Consider the following 16,043-nt stretch of genomic DNA (forward strand, 5'->3'; position numbering starts at 1 on the left):
CACACACACACACAGGATAAGAGTCATTAGCATACTTCCAGAAGCTTCCATGGACCAATAAACATCACCAGTCAAGCAAGACTGATTTGAATTCATCACAGCCCCCTCCCTTCTCCCCCTCCTTCCCTCCCTCCCTTTCTCCAGTCCTTTTTGCTACTTGTATATTGTGAGCGCTGGGCTCCCTGATGACTCGCCCTCCTCCCTGATGACTCACCCTCCTTCTTGATGCCTGCTATCCCACACCGCCACCAGTGCCACCACCATGGACCAGAGACCAGCAGCCAATGATCTGGTTTAACCTCTGCCCAACCAGGAGGCTAAGGCACCACAAAGCACTAAACCAGGAACCTGACCTCCACACAGCAATTCTAGATTTTGATCCCGTGTCATTATTTTTAAATTTTTCTTTTCAGACCCTTTTTCTCTCTCTCTCTCTCTCTCTCTCTCTCTCTCTCTCTCTCTCTCTCTCTCGCTCTCTCGCTCTCTCTCTCTCTCTTTCTCTCTGTCTCTCTGTCTCTCTGTCTCAGTCTCAGTCTCAGTCTCAGTCTCAGATTTCCCAAAATGCGAAGCGTATCAAATTCTCCTGTGGCTCTGTGCATGTGAATTGAAGAGAGAGGAATGTAATAGAGCAGTATAAATCCTGGGGAAATGGGAACCAGATCCAACATGCAGACACAGTCAATTATGAAAATAGAGCAGTAATGATCCCAAAGCAAAGGGGCAGGTATTATTTCCATGTGACTGTGACGAACCAGAGGGGTTCTAGGAAAGAAGTGGCACTGAAATGGAAGAGACATCACCACCTTTCACTGTAGAAGGCTTTGTATCGGCATCCTCTAGTTGTGTGTGTGTGTGTGTGTGTGTGTGTGTGTGTGTGTGTGTGTGTGTGTGTGTGTGTGTGTGTGTGTGTGTGTGTGTGTGTGTGTGTGTGTGTGTGTGCGTGCGTGCGTACGTTTGTCTAATATGCTGGTGAAGCTGATTCCTCACCCATGCAGTCCATTAATTGGAACTAAAGTGCAGGTCTGTGCTGATATCACGGAGCGCTAACAGCAAATAGATCAGCATTACAGGCCTACCGCCGGAGTAGCACCATCATTTGTGTCAGCTATATCAGTGCAGCCATGGAAAAGTCACGAAACATTCCAGCCACTGAACAACAGCACTATTTCTAAGAAAGAACGACCCTTTTACTGTCCTGCCTTGTTACGGCTCTAGCAGTTAGCTGCAGAGAATATACTATCCTATTATAGTGCTACATGGGCAAGCCAAGGTCAATCCAAAGCCAGAGTTGTGATCTAATGTGCTGTACACGTTCACAGAGGTGGTCATTGTCTCTCTCCTTGATCATCACCCATCTGGGTTGTGTTCATTAGGGCACGTAACAGGAAAACCAAGTTACTGTTTCTAATTGGACCAACTCCAGGTAGTCCCTCTTTGTTTTAGTTTCTTCTGTTTGGTGCCCAATGAACACGTCCCTGATGTGTACAGAGCAGGAGACTACAGCAAGGTTTCCTACAGCTGTGTTCCATCGTGGAGAGAACTCTCTCCCAAATTAGATTTCCCTCGTCTGCTGGCATCTTGGCATTGAGCAGAGCCACGAGAGAACATTGACGATAACAAACAAACACCAGATCAATGCATCTCGAACAAGAACTGAGACTAGGGCTGTTGCGGTGACCGTATTACCGCCACACCGGCGGTCACGAGTCATGAAGGCAGTCAAATTCCATGTGACCGTTGAAGGTAATTAGGCTTCTCCAAGCTCTGATGGTCAATAGTAGCCTACAAACTTGCTAACGGACTTGTACTCAGCACTCTACTTTCCCTCGAATCACTCTGACCAATGGAAATGTATCGAAAATCTAATCAAACACTTCATGAGAGCCCATGAGCTCGTGTTGTGCAAAGTTTCTATAGGCTATGCAGTTGGGGGAGAAAACAGAGTGATGGCTTCTACTAAATAGAGGAGGATCCCATCAGCTTTCTATAGGCTAGGCCTACTATTTATTTCTCAACTTTCCTAATATTAAGCACATTTAATATATTTACAACAGGAGTATAGCCTACCTGGCTGGCATGAAAATAAACCACAGGGAAAAGCGTCCTCCATTCACTATTTAAGTGCAAAGATTACATTTTGTCCCACTGCCCTGTTTCTATACAGGTGCATGATAACGGTCCATTCTAAATCAAAACAAATTTCGCACATATATTATTTAGTATATGTAAAGACGAGATTAAATCAAAAATAGTCTGATGGGTAAGAATATTAGCCTATCACCCGTGAATTATATATTATCGCTTGTGAATGATGCCCAGCATAAGAAACAATGCCTTTTTTTGTGACTTTTTCTAATCATAGTCAAACACCTCATGCAGCCAGCCCATAGCCCTACATGTTTTAATAAGGTTTGTATCACAACTAAAGTGGCCAAAGATCTTCTTAAAATTAAGCACATTAATCTGCTTTATGGCGGGTGTAGAGCCTAACTGGTATCAGTTGTGTAAAGTACATAAGTAAAAATACTTTGAAGTACTACTTAAGCAGTTTTTTGGGGTATCTGTACTCTACTTTACTATTTATATTTTTGACAACTTTTACTTTTACTTCACTACATTCCTAAAGAAAATTATGTACTTTTTACTCCGTACATTTTCCCTGACACACAAAGGTATTCGTTGTATTTTGAATGCTTAGCAGAACAGGAAAATGTTCTTATTTACTCACTTATCAAGAGTGAGTGGTCATCCCTACTGCCTCTTATATGGCAGACTCACTAAACACATGGTTCGTTTGTAAATTATGTCTGAGTGTTGGATCGTTCCCCTAGCTATCTGTAAATAAAATAAAAACTGGAAAATGTGTGTCTGCTTTGCTTAATGTAAGGAATTTGAAATGATTTATATTTGTACTTTTACTTTTGATACTTAAGTATATTTTATCATTTTTAAGTTTGACACTTAAGTATATTTAAAAGAGAATACTTTTAGACTTTAACTCAAGTAGTATTTTACTGAGTGACTTTCACTTTTACTTGAGTCATTTCTATTAAGGTATCTTTACTTTTACTCAAGTATGACAATTGGGTACTTGTTCCACCACTGACTGGCATACATAAGCAACGCGTGAGTTTCAAGTTTGGGGAAGATCATTTTCACCAATAAAGTGCACCTTTATAATAAAAGCATTACATAGTGAAAAGGGGACTCTTTGGATTGATTTTGGTCAATGTGGTTACAGAACAACACAGAGAAGCAGACAGAGGAAAAATAATGTCTAGAAAAGGGAGAGGAATAGTTGGACCAGGGACGGGAGTAGCTGGACCAGGCAGAGGAGTAGCTGGACCAGGCAGAGGAGTAGTTGGACCAGGGAGAGGAGTAGTTAGACCAGGGAGAGGAGTAGCTGGACCAGACAGAGGAGTAGCTGGACCAGGCAGAGGAGTAGCTGGACCAGGCAGAGGAGTAGTTGGACCAGGGAGAGGAGTAGTTAGACCAGGGAGAGGAGTAGCTGGACCAGATAGAGGAGTAGTTGGACCAGGACAAGGGAGAAGGAGAGGTATGGGGAGAGGAGTAAGAATGTGTGGTGGTGTTCAGGAGAGTAAGAGTAAGGAGAGTAAGAGCTGTTGCCACTGATGAAATAAGAGCCACCATCATAGACCTTGTGATAAACCATGGACTATCACTGAGAGAGACTGGTGAAACAGTCCAGCCTAATACCATGGTCTATCACTGAGAGAGACTGGTGAAACAGTCCAGCCTAATACCATGGTCTATCACTGAGAGAGACTGGTGAAACAGTCCAGCCTAATACCATGGTCTATCACTGAGAGGCTGGTGAAACAGTCCAGCCTAATACCATGGTCTATCACTGAGAGGCTGGTGAAACAGTCCAGCCTAATACCATGGTCTATCACTGAGAGGCTGGTGAAACAGTCCAGCCTAATACCATGGTCTATCACTGAGAGGCTGGTGAAACAGTCCAGCCTAATACCATGGTCTATCACTGAGAGAGGCTGGTGAAACAGTCCAGCCTAATACCATGGTCTATCACTGAAAGAGGCTGGTGAAACAGTCCAGCCTAAAACCAGGGTCTATCACTGAGAGAGGCTGGTGAAACAGTCCAGCCTAATACCATGGTCTATCACTGAAAGAGGCTGGTGAAACAGTCCAGCCTAATACCATGGTCTATCACTGAGAGAGACTGGTGAAACAGTCCAGCCTAATACCATGGTCTATCACTGAAAGAGGATGGTGAAACAGTCCAGCCTAATACCATGGTCTATCACTGAAAGAGGATGGTGAAACAGTCCAGCCTAATACCATGGTCTATCACTGAGAGGCTGGTGAAACAGTCCAGCCTAATACCATGGTCTATCACTGAGAGGCTGGTGAAACAGTCCAGCCTAATACCATGGTCTATCACTGAGAGGCTGGTGAAACAGTCCAGCCTAATACCATGGTCTATCACTGAGAGAGGCTGGTGAAACAGTCCAGCCTAATACCATGGTCTATCACTGAAAGAGGCTGGTGAAACAGTCCAGCCTAAAACCAGGGTCTATCACTGAGAGAGGCTGGTGAAACAGTCCAGCCTAATACCATGGTCTATCACTGAAAGAGGATGGTGAAACAGTCCAGCCTAATACCATGGTCTATCACTGAAAGAGGATGGTGAAACAGTCCAGCCTAATACCATGGTCTATCACTGAGAGAGACTGGTGAAACAGTCCAGCCTAATACCATGGTCTATCACTGAGAGAGGCTGGTGAAACAGTCCAGCCTAATACCATGGTCTATCACTGAAAGAGGATGGTGAAACAGTCCAGCCTAATACCATGGTCTATCACTGAGAGAGACTGGTGAAACAGTCCAGCCTAATACCATGGTCTATCACTGAAAGAGGATGGTGAAACAGTCCAGCCTAATACCATGGTCTATCACTGAGAGAGGCTGGTGAAACAGTCCAGCCTAATACCAGGGTCTATCACTGAGAGAGGCTGGTGAAACAGTCCAGCCTAATACCATGGTCTATCACTGAGAGAGGCTGGTGAAACAGTCCAGCCTAATCTCAGACGGTCAACCGTGGCTTCCATTATCCAGAGTTTTCAACGAACCAACAGGAAAGTAATGCATTTCACAAGAGCTTATTCTATCATTACTGTTGCTATGTCCCACATAAACTGTAGGGCACCAGTCCCAATGCAAATATATTTGTTGTATTTTTGTTCCTCTAAAGGACGCTAATGTCTTCCTCCCTCAGGGGGAAGAGGAAAGCTCCCCAGTGAAAACCAAGACCATTGTAGGATTGGTCATTGCTGACAATGCAATAAAACTGAAAGATATTCAGACCAGAATTGTAGAGGACAACCTGGTGTTTCACAGTTTGGAAAGCATCAGTCTGACCACCATTGGCTCGGACTCTGACCAAACACAGAGTTTGAATGAAAGTTTTAAACAGTTCCTTCTGAAAGGAACAGTGAGTGGGTCAAAGAACTCCGGCACCAATACGTCCAGGTATGGTGTCTATCCATTATGTCTTGTTCTATAGTGAGTTTTACACTATGCTACTCTACATGTAAACATGAGTTACAGTACATACAGTAGGACATACTGAAAAGCATTTACAAATACTGTGTTTTGATTTCTTTCAGAGAGTCACGGAGTTGGAGACTAATCAGACCCCACTTGAAATCATTTATGGAGACGAGGCAGGGTTTAACCTGGCAAGAACACGTCGGCGGGGAAGAAACGCCATCCGGAAAAAGGGACACAGTTGATGTGCCGGGTCAGAGAGGAGCAAATATCACAATGTGTGCTGCATTCTGGAGTGCTGGTTTGGTCCTGCAGAAATGCCAGATTGGTTCCGACAACACTGAGCACCTTCTTTTGTTTTGAGATGACCTCCACCAACAACTGGTGCCAGAAGCAGAAAGCGAACCGCTGGGAGGAAACATGAGGACATGTGTGATTGCATGGGACAATGTAGCATTCCACCATTCACATGCAATCACAAACTGGTTTGCAGCCCATCACATTTTTAGCATTTTGAAATGTAGAGTTGGTATTTAATGGACAAAATGTGGTTTTGAGCAGAAAATTAACTATTTGGCTAATTGTGTGATGTAGGTGTGTTGCTGTGTTAAGAGTTTAGAAAAGTATCTTAAAGTATAGGTAAATGCTTGTTAGCAATTGTAAAAAACTGCAATAACTCCAAATTAAGCATATAGGAATACCTGTTTCTTTTGTTAATAACCGCTCAACACAGAATAGCCGCACGTGCACACTCCCTCAAATCGTTTGGAGAAAATATGAATTATATTTTATTCAGCTTTGTTCGGGTGTATTTTTCATCCTATAAAATAATCGAAGCAAATCTTGTCTGCTAAATTAACAAGCGCAGCCCACAGCCATATGGCATAGCTAGATCAGGGCCTAACATAAGGACAACTCTGAGTATGCTATTATGTACTTCTGAAATAGTCTACATTTTCACATCGTGCTTCTTTAGACCTGTCTAAAATAAATAATGGATGTATTGTGACGGTGTGGGCTATATTACATAGATTTATTAGACTTTTAAAAATGTAGATGTTCCAAAGGACTGCATCAGTGGCTTGTAGGCTGTGTGTGGAAGCCAGGAGATGCTGAATGTGTGTGTGTTAATTAACGCTCAATTACCGTGAGGCCGACAGTTATTTGCTTGACAATCCCCGGCTAACGAAACTTTGTGACCGCCACAGCCCTAGCTGAGACAGCAGCACTGCTAATGTTATGCGCTAATGCTAATGCTATCACTATCGCTAATGTGTGTTCCCCTGCATCTCTCACCTGCTCAGAGTACTTTTGTAGAGCCCACCCAGGCGTGAAGGGCCTCTTGAACATGCACATGCTTTGTGTGCTGTAACGTGCTTGATCGAGATGAAGTGAAGCTGGGGAGTTCAATCAAGTCTTGTGTGCTATTATTTAGCTAGCATCGGTGATATCACGCTGAAGAGCTCTGAAAATAGGCCAACTCAACTTAATGTCGGTTTGACACTTGAGGAAGGTAGCAACTCTATAGAGTAGACACAGTCCTCAACACAGACCTAGATAACTTATAAAGAAAAACACGCTGGAGATTCACTCTGAGTGTTTACACTGTATCGGAGGTGCTAAGTGTTTTCAAACGACACACCATGCAAGCTGATTCTTTCGTGGATATCGCCATTTGAGATTGACACAAAACCTCGCCTGTCCTTAAAATACAGCATTCTCAGTCAACGCACAGTGTGTTTTTTCCCTTCATTTACAATTGTTTGATTTCTGGCTCAAGCCTCCTTAGACATTTCTCAGTAGCAGTACTTGAGGGAAGTTTTTCCCCAGTGACAGAGGCTTAGGTAGATGTCAGGGACTTCTGGTCTTTGTAGAGAGAACTTGGGCTGCCTGGACAGCCCCTGTACTCTGTGGAGCCATGCAGCTGAATGAGTTCAGCAGCCATCTCAGACAGACTGGCTGGAACACATGGGGAAGTCATCAAGCAGAGAGAAACTGGGAGATAATCTGACCATCGGAGTGAACTAAGAAAAATGATCCAAACACTCATCTACCACCTATACTTCTAACCCTGCGTTCATCAACCTGTCTCTCTCTCTCTCCTACCCCTCAGTCCGGTCCTGACAGAGTAGGGAGCTGAGGCCAAATGTCTGATTGCTGTCTGCCCATCCAGCAGAGCTCCTCTCTTTCTCTCCTGAACCACGGCCATTGATCCTTCTATCAATTATTGGATCCTCTGCTCGTTTTTCCTTGAAATTGCTTAGCTATAGCACCGGTAAATTTGTCACCACTTTGGGCAGAAATCCATGTTGATTACCGGGCCTGTTGATGGGGGATGGGTCCCCTAGGCCAGGCTGTGCTGCAGGGCTTACAAAGACTCTTTCTCACTACCCTCTTCTCCAATAGCCAGCGCTAGCTTAATACATGAACCCGAATCAGGGCACAAAAAGGTGCGGTGATTATGCCAAAGAGGGTGTGTAGTATGCTCAAATATAACTGTGATGTGATTCACTCTGGTTTCCAGATTGAAGCGACAATCTCAGCAGTTGCATGATTCATGGGAATCATCTCTCTGCCATAGACCGCTCTAAAAATGCAACTGTCTTTGGAATGTCGTCATCCCCCCCAAATACACAGCCTGATGGACACCTCCAAACGAACCTCCTAGAATCACCATGTCTTCAAGTTAAGTCCCCAGTCTACATTCTCATTCTAAAGTTATTTCTGCTGACCAAAAATTTGCTACGGAACCCCGGGACATAATGAAACTATTGCGAGCGTTCATTCTCACATCCTGGCATTAACTAAACTGTCATCTAACTAAATGCTTTTTTATGTTTGCAGTGGAATATTAACTGTTGCTGTAATGTAGGCATAATTTATGCATTAGATATTTGACAACTGTGAAGAATAAACCCATTTATTCTGTTGCACTCTCCCCAGTGAACTATCCTTTTCAATGATAGAATTTCCCTCGTTTTAAACCCTAGAACTCATGAACTATCCCTTTCAATGATAGAATTTCCCTCGTTTTAAACTCTAGAACTCATGAACTATCCCTTTCAATGATAGAATTTCCCTCATTTTAAACCCTAGAACTCATGAACTATCCCTTTCAATGATAGAATTTCCCTCGTTTTAAACCCTAGAACTCATGAACTATCCCTTTCAATGATAGAATTTCCCTCGTTTTAAACCCTAGAACTCATGAACTATCCCTTTCAATGATAGAATTTCCCTCGTTTTAAACTCTAGAACTCATGAACTATCCCTTTCAATGATAGAATTTCCCTCGTTTTAAACACCTAGAACCATTTTTTTATTTTCCCTAATTACTCAGTATGATTTTTTTTTACTGATTCTACAGCAGTATCATTTTTGTTTCATGCCATTTCCTGTTGTATAGAGAAACAGACTTAAGTTGCATTCTCGAGGTCATATGCAAATTCATAAGTTGCCAAGTCTGCCTTTTTTTGCCTAATAAAAATGCTCACAACCTATTCGCTTTTCCTACTCTGAAAAAATGTCCAGAGAAATACGCTTAGAAACGTTTTTTTGTCTTGAACACACAAAATCTGTCTTGTGTCACAGCGGCACAAATATACTCTATCAACAAAGCCAAGTACTCTTTGATGCATTATTAGGTCAAGCTTAGACAAATAAAACACTCATGATTGCCCACGCTCAGTCATTCAGTGCTCATTTACTTCTATTTAGGTGAGTTAGATGTAGTATAAACGGCAGTTAACGCAGGTAGATCATTTCTTCTCAGTTTTTTGACGTATTAAAATCCTTTTAATGCGTTGCTTGAATCAACTGGAAGTGAACTCTGCCTCTTATACAGTAGCACTGACTCTGGATAGAAGCTGTTCAGGTGCCTGTTGGTGTCAACGTTGTTGCACCGGTAGCGCTTGCCGTGCGGAAACAGAGAAAACAGTCTATGGCTTGGGTGGCTGGAGTCTTTAACGATTTTCCAGGCCTACTTTTCACACCCCCTGATATAGAGGTCCTGGACGGCACGGAGCTCGTTCCCAGTGATTTACTTGACTTTCCGCACCATCCTCTGTAGTGGCATGAGATCGAGGGCGGTGCTGTTGTCATACCAAGCAGTGATTTAGCCAGTCAAGATGCTCTCAATGGTGCAGCTTTTTGAGGATATGAAGGCCCATGCCAAACCTTTTCAATCTCCTGAGGGGGAAGAGGTGCTGTCGCGCCTTCTTCATGACTACGCGCGTTTCTTTTTGGACCATTTTAAGTCACCGAGGAACTTGAATCTCTCTACCCACTCCACTCCAGCCCCATCAATGTGTAGGGTTGACCAGAGATGAACTGCTTCTCCTAGTGTTTAGGAGAAATAATACTGTGACGAAAATGACATGTTGTCTGCATAATCAAATAACATTCAGCTAAGAATACCCATGCATATCCCCAGGGGTCTCTTCACAGTCCCCAATTCCAAAACAAATGAACGATAACGCACAGTTTTATACAGAGCCATGATCGCATGGAACTCCCTTCCATCTCCTATTACTCGAGGAAACAGCAAAATTACCTTGAAAAAACAGATGAAAAATGTTTGGTGTTTTTTTGTGGACTCCAGGAAAAGTAGATGCTGATTCTGCAAAAGCTAAATGGGGATCCAATGAAAGAAAGAAACATACTTCATTCTATCATGTCCACTTGACAGAGAGGACTTCCCTTAACTCAGGACCAGAGTGAAGAAAAACAATCATGTCAAAGACTGACAGCAGTACCTCTCAGATCAGATATACTGCTGAATTGGGAGAGAATGGAAATGGCCAAATAATTCCAAAAACAAATGCCTATACAATCACATTGGTGAACTAATGTTATGGTGAACTAATGTTATGGTGAACTAAAGTCATGGTGAACCATTCTTTGAAACAAATCAGAATTGAAGTCAATGAATCAAGCAAAAAATATATACATATTTCCTCCACAAAGACATTGTGTATAAAATTCTAATGCTTTTCTTTCGTATACGTTTTAATTCCATCTGAATCCCAAGCATGGTACACAGTTCACCCATTGAATCGTGTGTTGAATGTTAACCAAGTGAATATGACAGACAATCTCAGAAAGATTAACCCCCCCAAACTGCCATTCACTGCCAGTGCCTAACAAAGACTCCGTATATAAGATGGAGAGTTCTAATTCTCAAGATACAATGCAGCTGTGGACAAGCAATCATAACATGGAAAGGGAAGAGAGACAGAAAGGAAGGAATGGAGAACCAAAAATCACAGCAGACTTTTTTTTCCTAATCTAACCGCTGGTTGTGTGAAATCTGCCCGCTACCCACATGCTCACTTGGTTCGACAGATATAGCCCCCCCACCCCCAAAAACCCTCAGGGGCAGATAGGTCCACCCTACCCCCCACACACTCCCCCAACATTGTGTTCAGCCACAACCACAAGTGACAAAGCTGACACGGAGAGGGCGGTCTCATTGTCTCACCTCTGTCTCACACATGGAAATGGGGAGATCTCAGACGGTTCTCCCTCCCCACCTAACACGCTCACTCACTGCCGTTACTCTCTCTGTCTCACACACAGAGGGTCAGACTATCATAAGGGGGGTTATCCCATTTACAGACTAATCAATCCCACATTCCAAACCACACTGACAATCTCACACACACACACACACTGCTGTTTAAGCACGCTTTACCACACAGCTAGTACAACAACACCATGCAATTCACCCAGTAGCTTCCCAACTCCAGCCTCCACCCCCACTAACCCCTAAATACAACTAACCCCTGGAAATAAATAGAAAACAACCATAGCTGAAGGAACACACACAGAGACTACTCACCCAATCAGCCTGTGCTGCTGCAGCTCTCTTCTCCTCCTCACTCGCTCTCTCCTTCCCTCGCTTCCCCACTAGCGCGGACACAAAACATCTAGAGGAGCGCTTTGGTTTCATTTGTTTGGTGTTTTTCTTCTCTTTGGGCTTCTTACTCCCCACTCTTTTGTCCTGGACGGTGAAAAAGTGCACACAAAGACTTCTTCCTCCTCGCAACCCCTGGTCCCCACTAGCATCTAGACACTAGGACAACATCAAAGCAACTCGGGGGGAGGGGGGGGGGGGGGGACACTTCAGGGGCCTATTGTCTCTGCATGGATCTGTTTTTCTTGCAGCTCCCCCCTCGTGACTCGCCGCCACTTGGTACAGTCCGGGCATTCACGCCAAGTAGCTTTCACACATGGTGGAGGGGAAGCTTGTCTCAAGCAATTGCTGACAAGCTGCAAACAAGACAGCCCCCACACAAACACACACACACACACACTCACAGACATCTACCCTTACAAACACCCCCCCCCCCCCCCCCCCCCCCGTCTCTGTCCTCTCTGCCACTTGCTCTTTATCCCCCACTATTCAGGTCGCCCCTCCTCTCTCTCGTTCGGCGAGTAAGCCTCCCAGTCTCTGACCTGCTCACACACACACACACACACACACACACATACACACACACACACACACACACACACACACACACACACACACACACACACACACACACACGCACAGCAGAGGATTGCACAGGCATCATACTGCTCCTGCTTTCACAGGTGAAAAATCACATCGAGAGGGGAGGGTAGGATAAACATCGTCAATTCAGACGGAGGGAGAGTCGGAGAGGCACCTACATAGAAAGAGGGCAAGGGAGAGTGAGGGAAAGAGAGAAAGGTGGGGGGTTGGGTAGGATCTGTCCTCATGCCTGTCCTGAGAACAGAGGTGTGTGTGGGGGGGGGGGGGGGGGGGGGGGGTTGATTTTGGAACAACGAACCATGAGCAACAAACTTAGCAGGTAAAAGTAAAAGTCAGCTTCAACCCACAGGAACTGACCCACAAAGTGAGTGTCGGGGTCTGTGGGATTTTGGTGTTGACAGACACAGATGGCAGCCAGACAGGTTAACAAAGAAATCCTGAGAAACGTACTGTTTATCACCAAAATCCCATTGTTTTTGTGGTTATACATGTATGTTTAATGATTGTGACAACTGCACGATGGTATCTTTATCATACAGGTACGTGGTCAGTTTTACCCTCAGCTTTCAAATCACCTCACTGGCCGTGACCATGTTGCGTCACACGCAGCTTCATGCTGCTACCAACTTGTTTCAAGCAGACCACCATAGTCTCTGTGCCAAAGAACACCAAGGTAACCTGTCTAAATGACTATTGCCCCGTAGCACTCACATCTATAGCCATGAAAGGCTGGTCATGGCTCACATCAACACCGTCATCCCAGACACCCTGGACCGCCCCAACAGATCCACAGAGGATGCAATCTCTGTTGCACTCCACACTGCCCTGACCCACATGGACAACAGGAATACCTACGGGAGAATGCTGTTAATTGACTACAGCTCAGCGTTCAACACCATAGTGTTGCTCATCACCAAGCTCAGGACCCTGGATCCTGGACTTCCTGGCGGGCCACCCCTAGGCGTTGAGGGTAGGCAACAACAAATTCACTGCGCTGATGCACAGGGTTAGGACTGGCTGCATCACCGCTTCGTACGGCAAGGGCAAGGCACCCGACCGCAAGCGCTACAGAGGGTGGTAAGTACGGCCCGGTACACCACTGGGGCCGTGCTCCCTGCCACTCAGGATCTCTACACCAGGCAGTGTCAAAGGCTCGAAAAATTGTCAAAGACTCCAGCCACCCAAATCATAGAATGTACTCTCTGCTACCGCACAGCAATGGTATCAGTTCACCAAGTCTGGAACCAGCAGGACCCTGAACAGCTTCTACCCCCAAGCCATGACCGCTAAACAAGACTGTTAGATAGCTGATCAAATGGTTACCTGGACGGATTATTTTTTTTGCACTAACTCTCTTGCACTGACTCTATGCACACACACTGGACTCTTCCCGCACACTCACACATACTCACACTGACACCATAACACACACTTACACAGACAGACAGACACACACACACACGCTACATACAGTAACATGTGCACACGTGCATACTGGCGCCACATATACACATTCACACACTTTCCCACTCACCAAATACGCTGCTGCTACTGTCTATTATCAATTTTTTTGCCTAGTCACTTTACCCCTACCCGTATGTACATAGCTACCTCAATTACCTCGTACCCCTGTACCCCTGCACCTCTGACTCGGTACTCTTTATAGTTATCCGTTATTCACTGTGTATTCATTTCTCATGTCACTATTTCATCACCTTTCTGAAGGACTAAAACCTCAACACCAGAAGAGGAATGGGAAACGGTATGCTGTCACTAACATGCCTACATCTATGAACAAATAACAGTAAATGGTATTGACAATGTCTGTGTGATGTATTTGGTGCTAGACATCTCCAATACAGAATCTGAATGAGTAGCTGGGTAAGCAAAGGGTTAAATATACCAGCAACTGACCCAAAATGGGGAGGGAGGTGGGGGGCGGGGCAAAGGGACAGGATCCCATTGAGAATTGGTGGTATTGCAATGTCTGAGATTGGGTTGAACCAATGTGAGCTGTATGGCGGGGGTGCTCCTCCCTCAAGCCTCTCTGCTGCTTCCTCCTCTCCTCATTCCCTGTAACTGAGAACTGCACAAAAGCCTACAATTATAATGTGTATGTTGTGAACCATCAACTCTGGTTTTATAACACCTGTGTGAATGAATGGGAAATATTGTGTACCTCTATGAGGGAGGGGGGAGGGGTAGGGTCAATAAAGAAAGGGGTGGAAGATCACTGTCACACTGAATGTTTGTTAGTTTCAATAAACATGTACTGTATGTGACTCAAGTGTTTTGTGTAGAATAAAAAAGATGTAATGCTGTTCTACTGTTAACTAGAACATTATGCAGTGACCTTGCGGTAATTGTATGCGCGTGAGAGAATCTCATGTGTATTCAATGCACATTAGTTTGAGGCGGGAGGAGTTTTTCACCAAAGACGACACATTAATGGTCTGTACAGAGTAGTAGGACTACCCTTTGGTTTCATTACTACTCCTGTGTTAATCGTACCTGCTACTGGTAGGACTGGGATTTGTCTCAATGTATGTTTTTACCCTTTGGTGAGGGCTGGAAACTGATGTTACATGAGATAGCTCGAACAAATTGTCGTTATATTTTTGTCCAAATTATACGGCATATAGCCTGAGACACAACTGGTATAACCCAGTAGCGTAGTAAGACATTTGTTGGTGTGTGGGCCTGCAGATATTTTGGGGGAGGAGGGGGACAGCTAACTTCCTGCAAGTTTACACATTTTGTCATGGGACAAAGAAAATCATGAGCAGTTTTATAGGTAATCTCCTGCTATTCTACACATTTTGCCATGAGGCTGAGAGAAAATGTGGCTGTTTTAAAGCTAATTTCCCGCAATTCTAAACATTTTGCCATGGGGCAGAGAGGAAAATGTGCAGTTTTATAGCTAATCTCATGCTATTCTACACACGTTGCCAGGAGGTTGAGAGAAAATATTGCATTTTTAAAGGTAATTAAAGCTACAATATACAGTGAGGGGAAAAAGGTATTTGATCCCCTGCTGATTTTGTTTGTTTGCCCACTGACAAAATGATCAGTCTATAATTTTAATGGTATGTTTATTTGAACAGTGAGAGACAGAATAACAACAAAAAATTCCAGAAAAACGCATGTCAAAAATTTTATAAATTGCCTTGCATTTTAATGAGGGAAATAAGTATGGATGAGCTCCGGTCAAGACTATCCTACCAACGGGACATTAAAAACTGTAATATCTTGTGTTTCCCCGAGTCGTGGCTGAACGATGACTTGGATAACATACAGTGCCTTGCAAAAGTATTCGGCCCCCTTGAACTTTGCGACCTTTTGCCACATTTCAGGCTTCAAACATAAAGATATAAAACTGTATTTTTTTGTGAAGAATCAACAACAAGTGGGACACAATCATGAAGTGGAACGACATTTATTGGATATTTCAAACTTTCTTAACAAATCAAAAACTGAAAAACTGGGCATGCAAAATTATTCAGCCCCTTTACTTTCAGTGCAGCAAACTCTCTCCAGAAGTTCAGTGAGGATCTCTGAATGATCCAAGGTTGACCTAAATGACTAATGATGATAAATAAAATCCACCTGTGTGTAATCAAGTCTCCGTATAAATGCACCTGCACTGTGATAGTCTCAGAGGTCCGTTAAAAGCGCAGAGCATCATGAAAAACAAGGAACACACCAGGCAGGTCCGAGATACTGTTGTGAAGAAGTTTAAAGCCGGATTTGGATACAAAAAGATTTCCCAAGCTTTAAACATCCCAAGGAGCACTGTGCAAGCGATAATATTGAAATGGAAGGAGTATCAGACCACTGCAAATCTACCAAGACCTGGCCGTCCCTCTAAACTTTCCGCTCATACAAGGAGAAGACTGATCAGAGATGCAGCCAAGAGGCCCATGATCACTCTGGATGAACTGCAGAGATCTACAGCTGAGGTGGGAGACTCTGTCCATAGGACAACAATCAGTCGTAT

At 44.1% G+C, this 16,043-nt stretch overlaps 1 protein-coding gene across 8 annotated transcripts in view; it reads right to left on the bottom strand.

Annotated features, from left to right (window-relative positions):
• The window catches only part of LOC110527549 (B-cell CLL/lymphoma 9 protein), a 103,675-nt gene extending 91,964 nt beyond the window's left edge, over window positions 1-11,711 (bottom strand). For 3 of the 8 annotated variants that reach the window (XM_090240499.1, XM_036983039.2, XM_090240502.1), the window contains exon 1: window positions 11,369-11,590. The gene's annotated coding sequence lies outside the window, so the exon portion shown is untranslated. Of the gene's footprint in view, window positions 1-11,368 lie in introns of all 8 variants that reach the window. The other 5 variants (XM_090240496.1, XM_036983040.2, XM_036983035.2 and 2 more) reach the window with 4 other exon arrangements.
• Window positions 11,712-16,043: the final 4,332 nt, after the last annotated feature.

This window comes from Oncorhynchus mykiss, chromosome 7 (genome assembly GCF_057628025.1).
Source record: "Oncorhynchus mykiss isolate SJ-2025 chromosome 7, ASM5762802v1, whole genome shotgun sequence".
NCBI classification, from domain to species: Eukaryota; Metazoa; Chordata; class Actinopteri; order Salmoniformes; family Salmonidae; genus Oncorhynchus; species Oncorhynchus mykiss.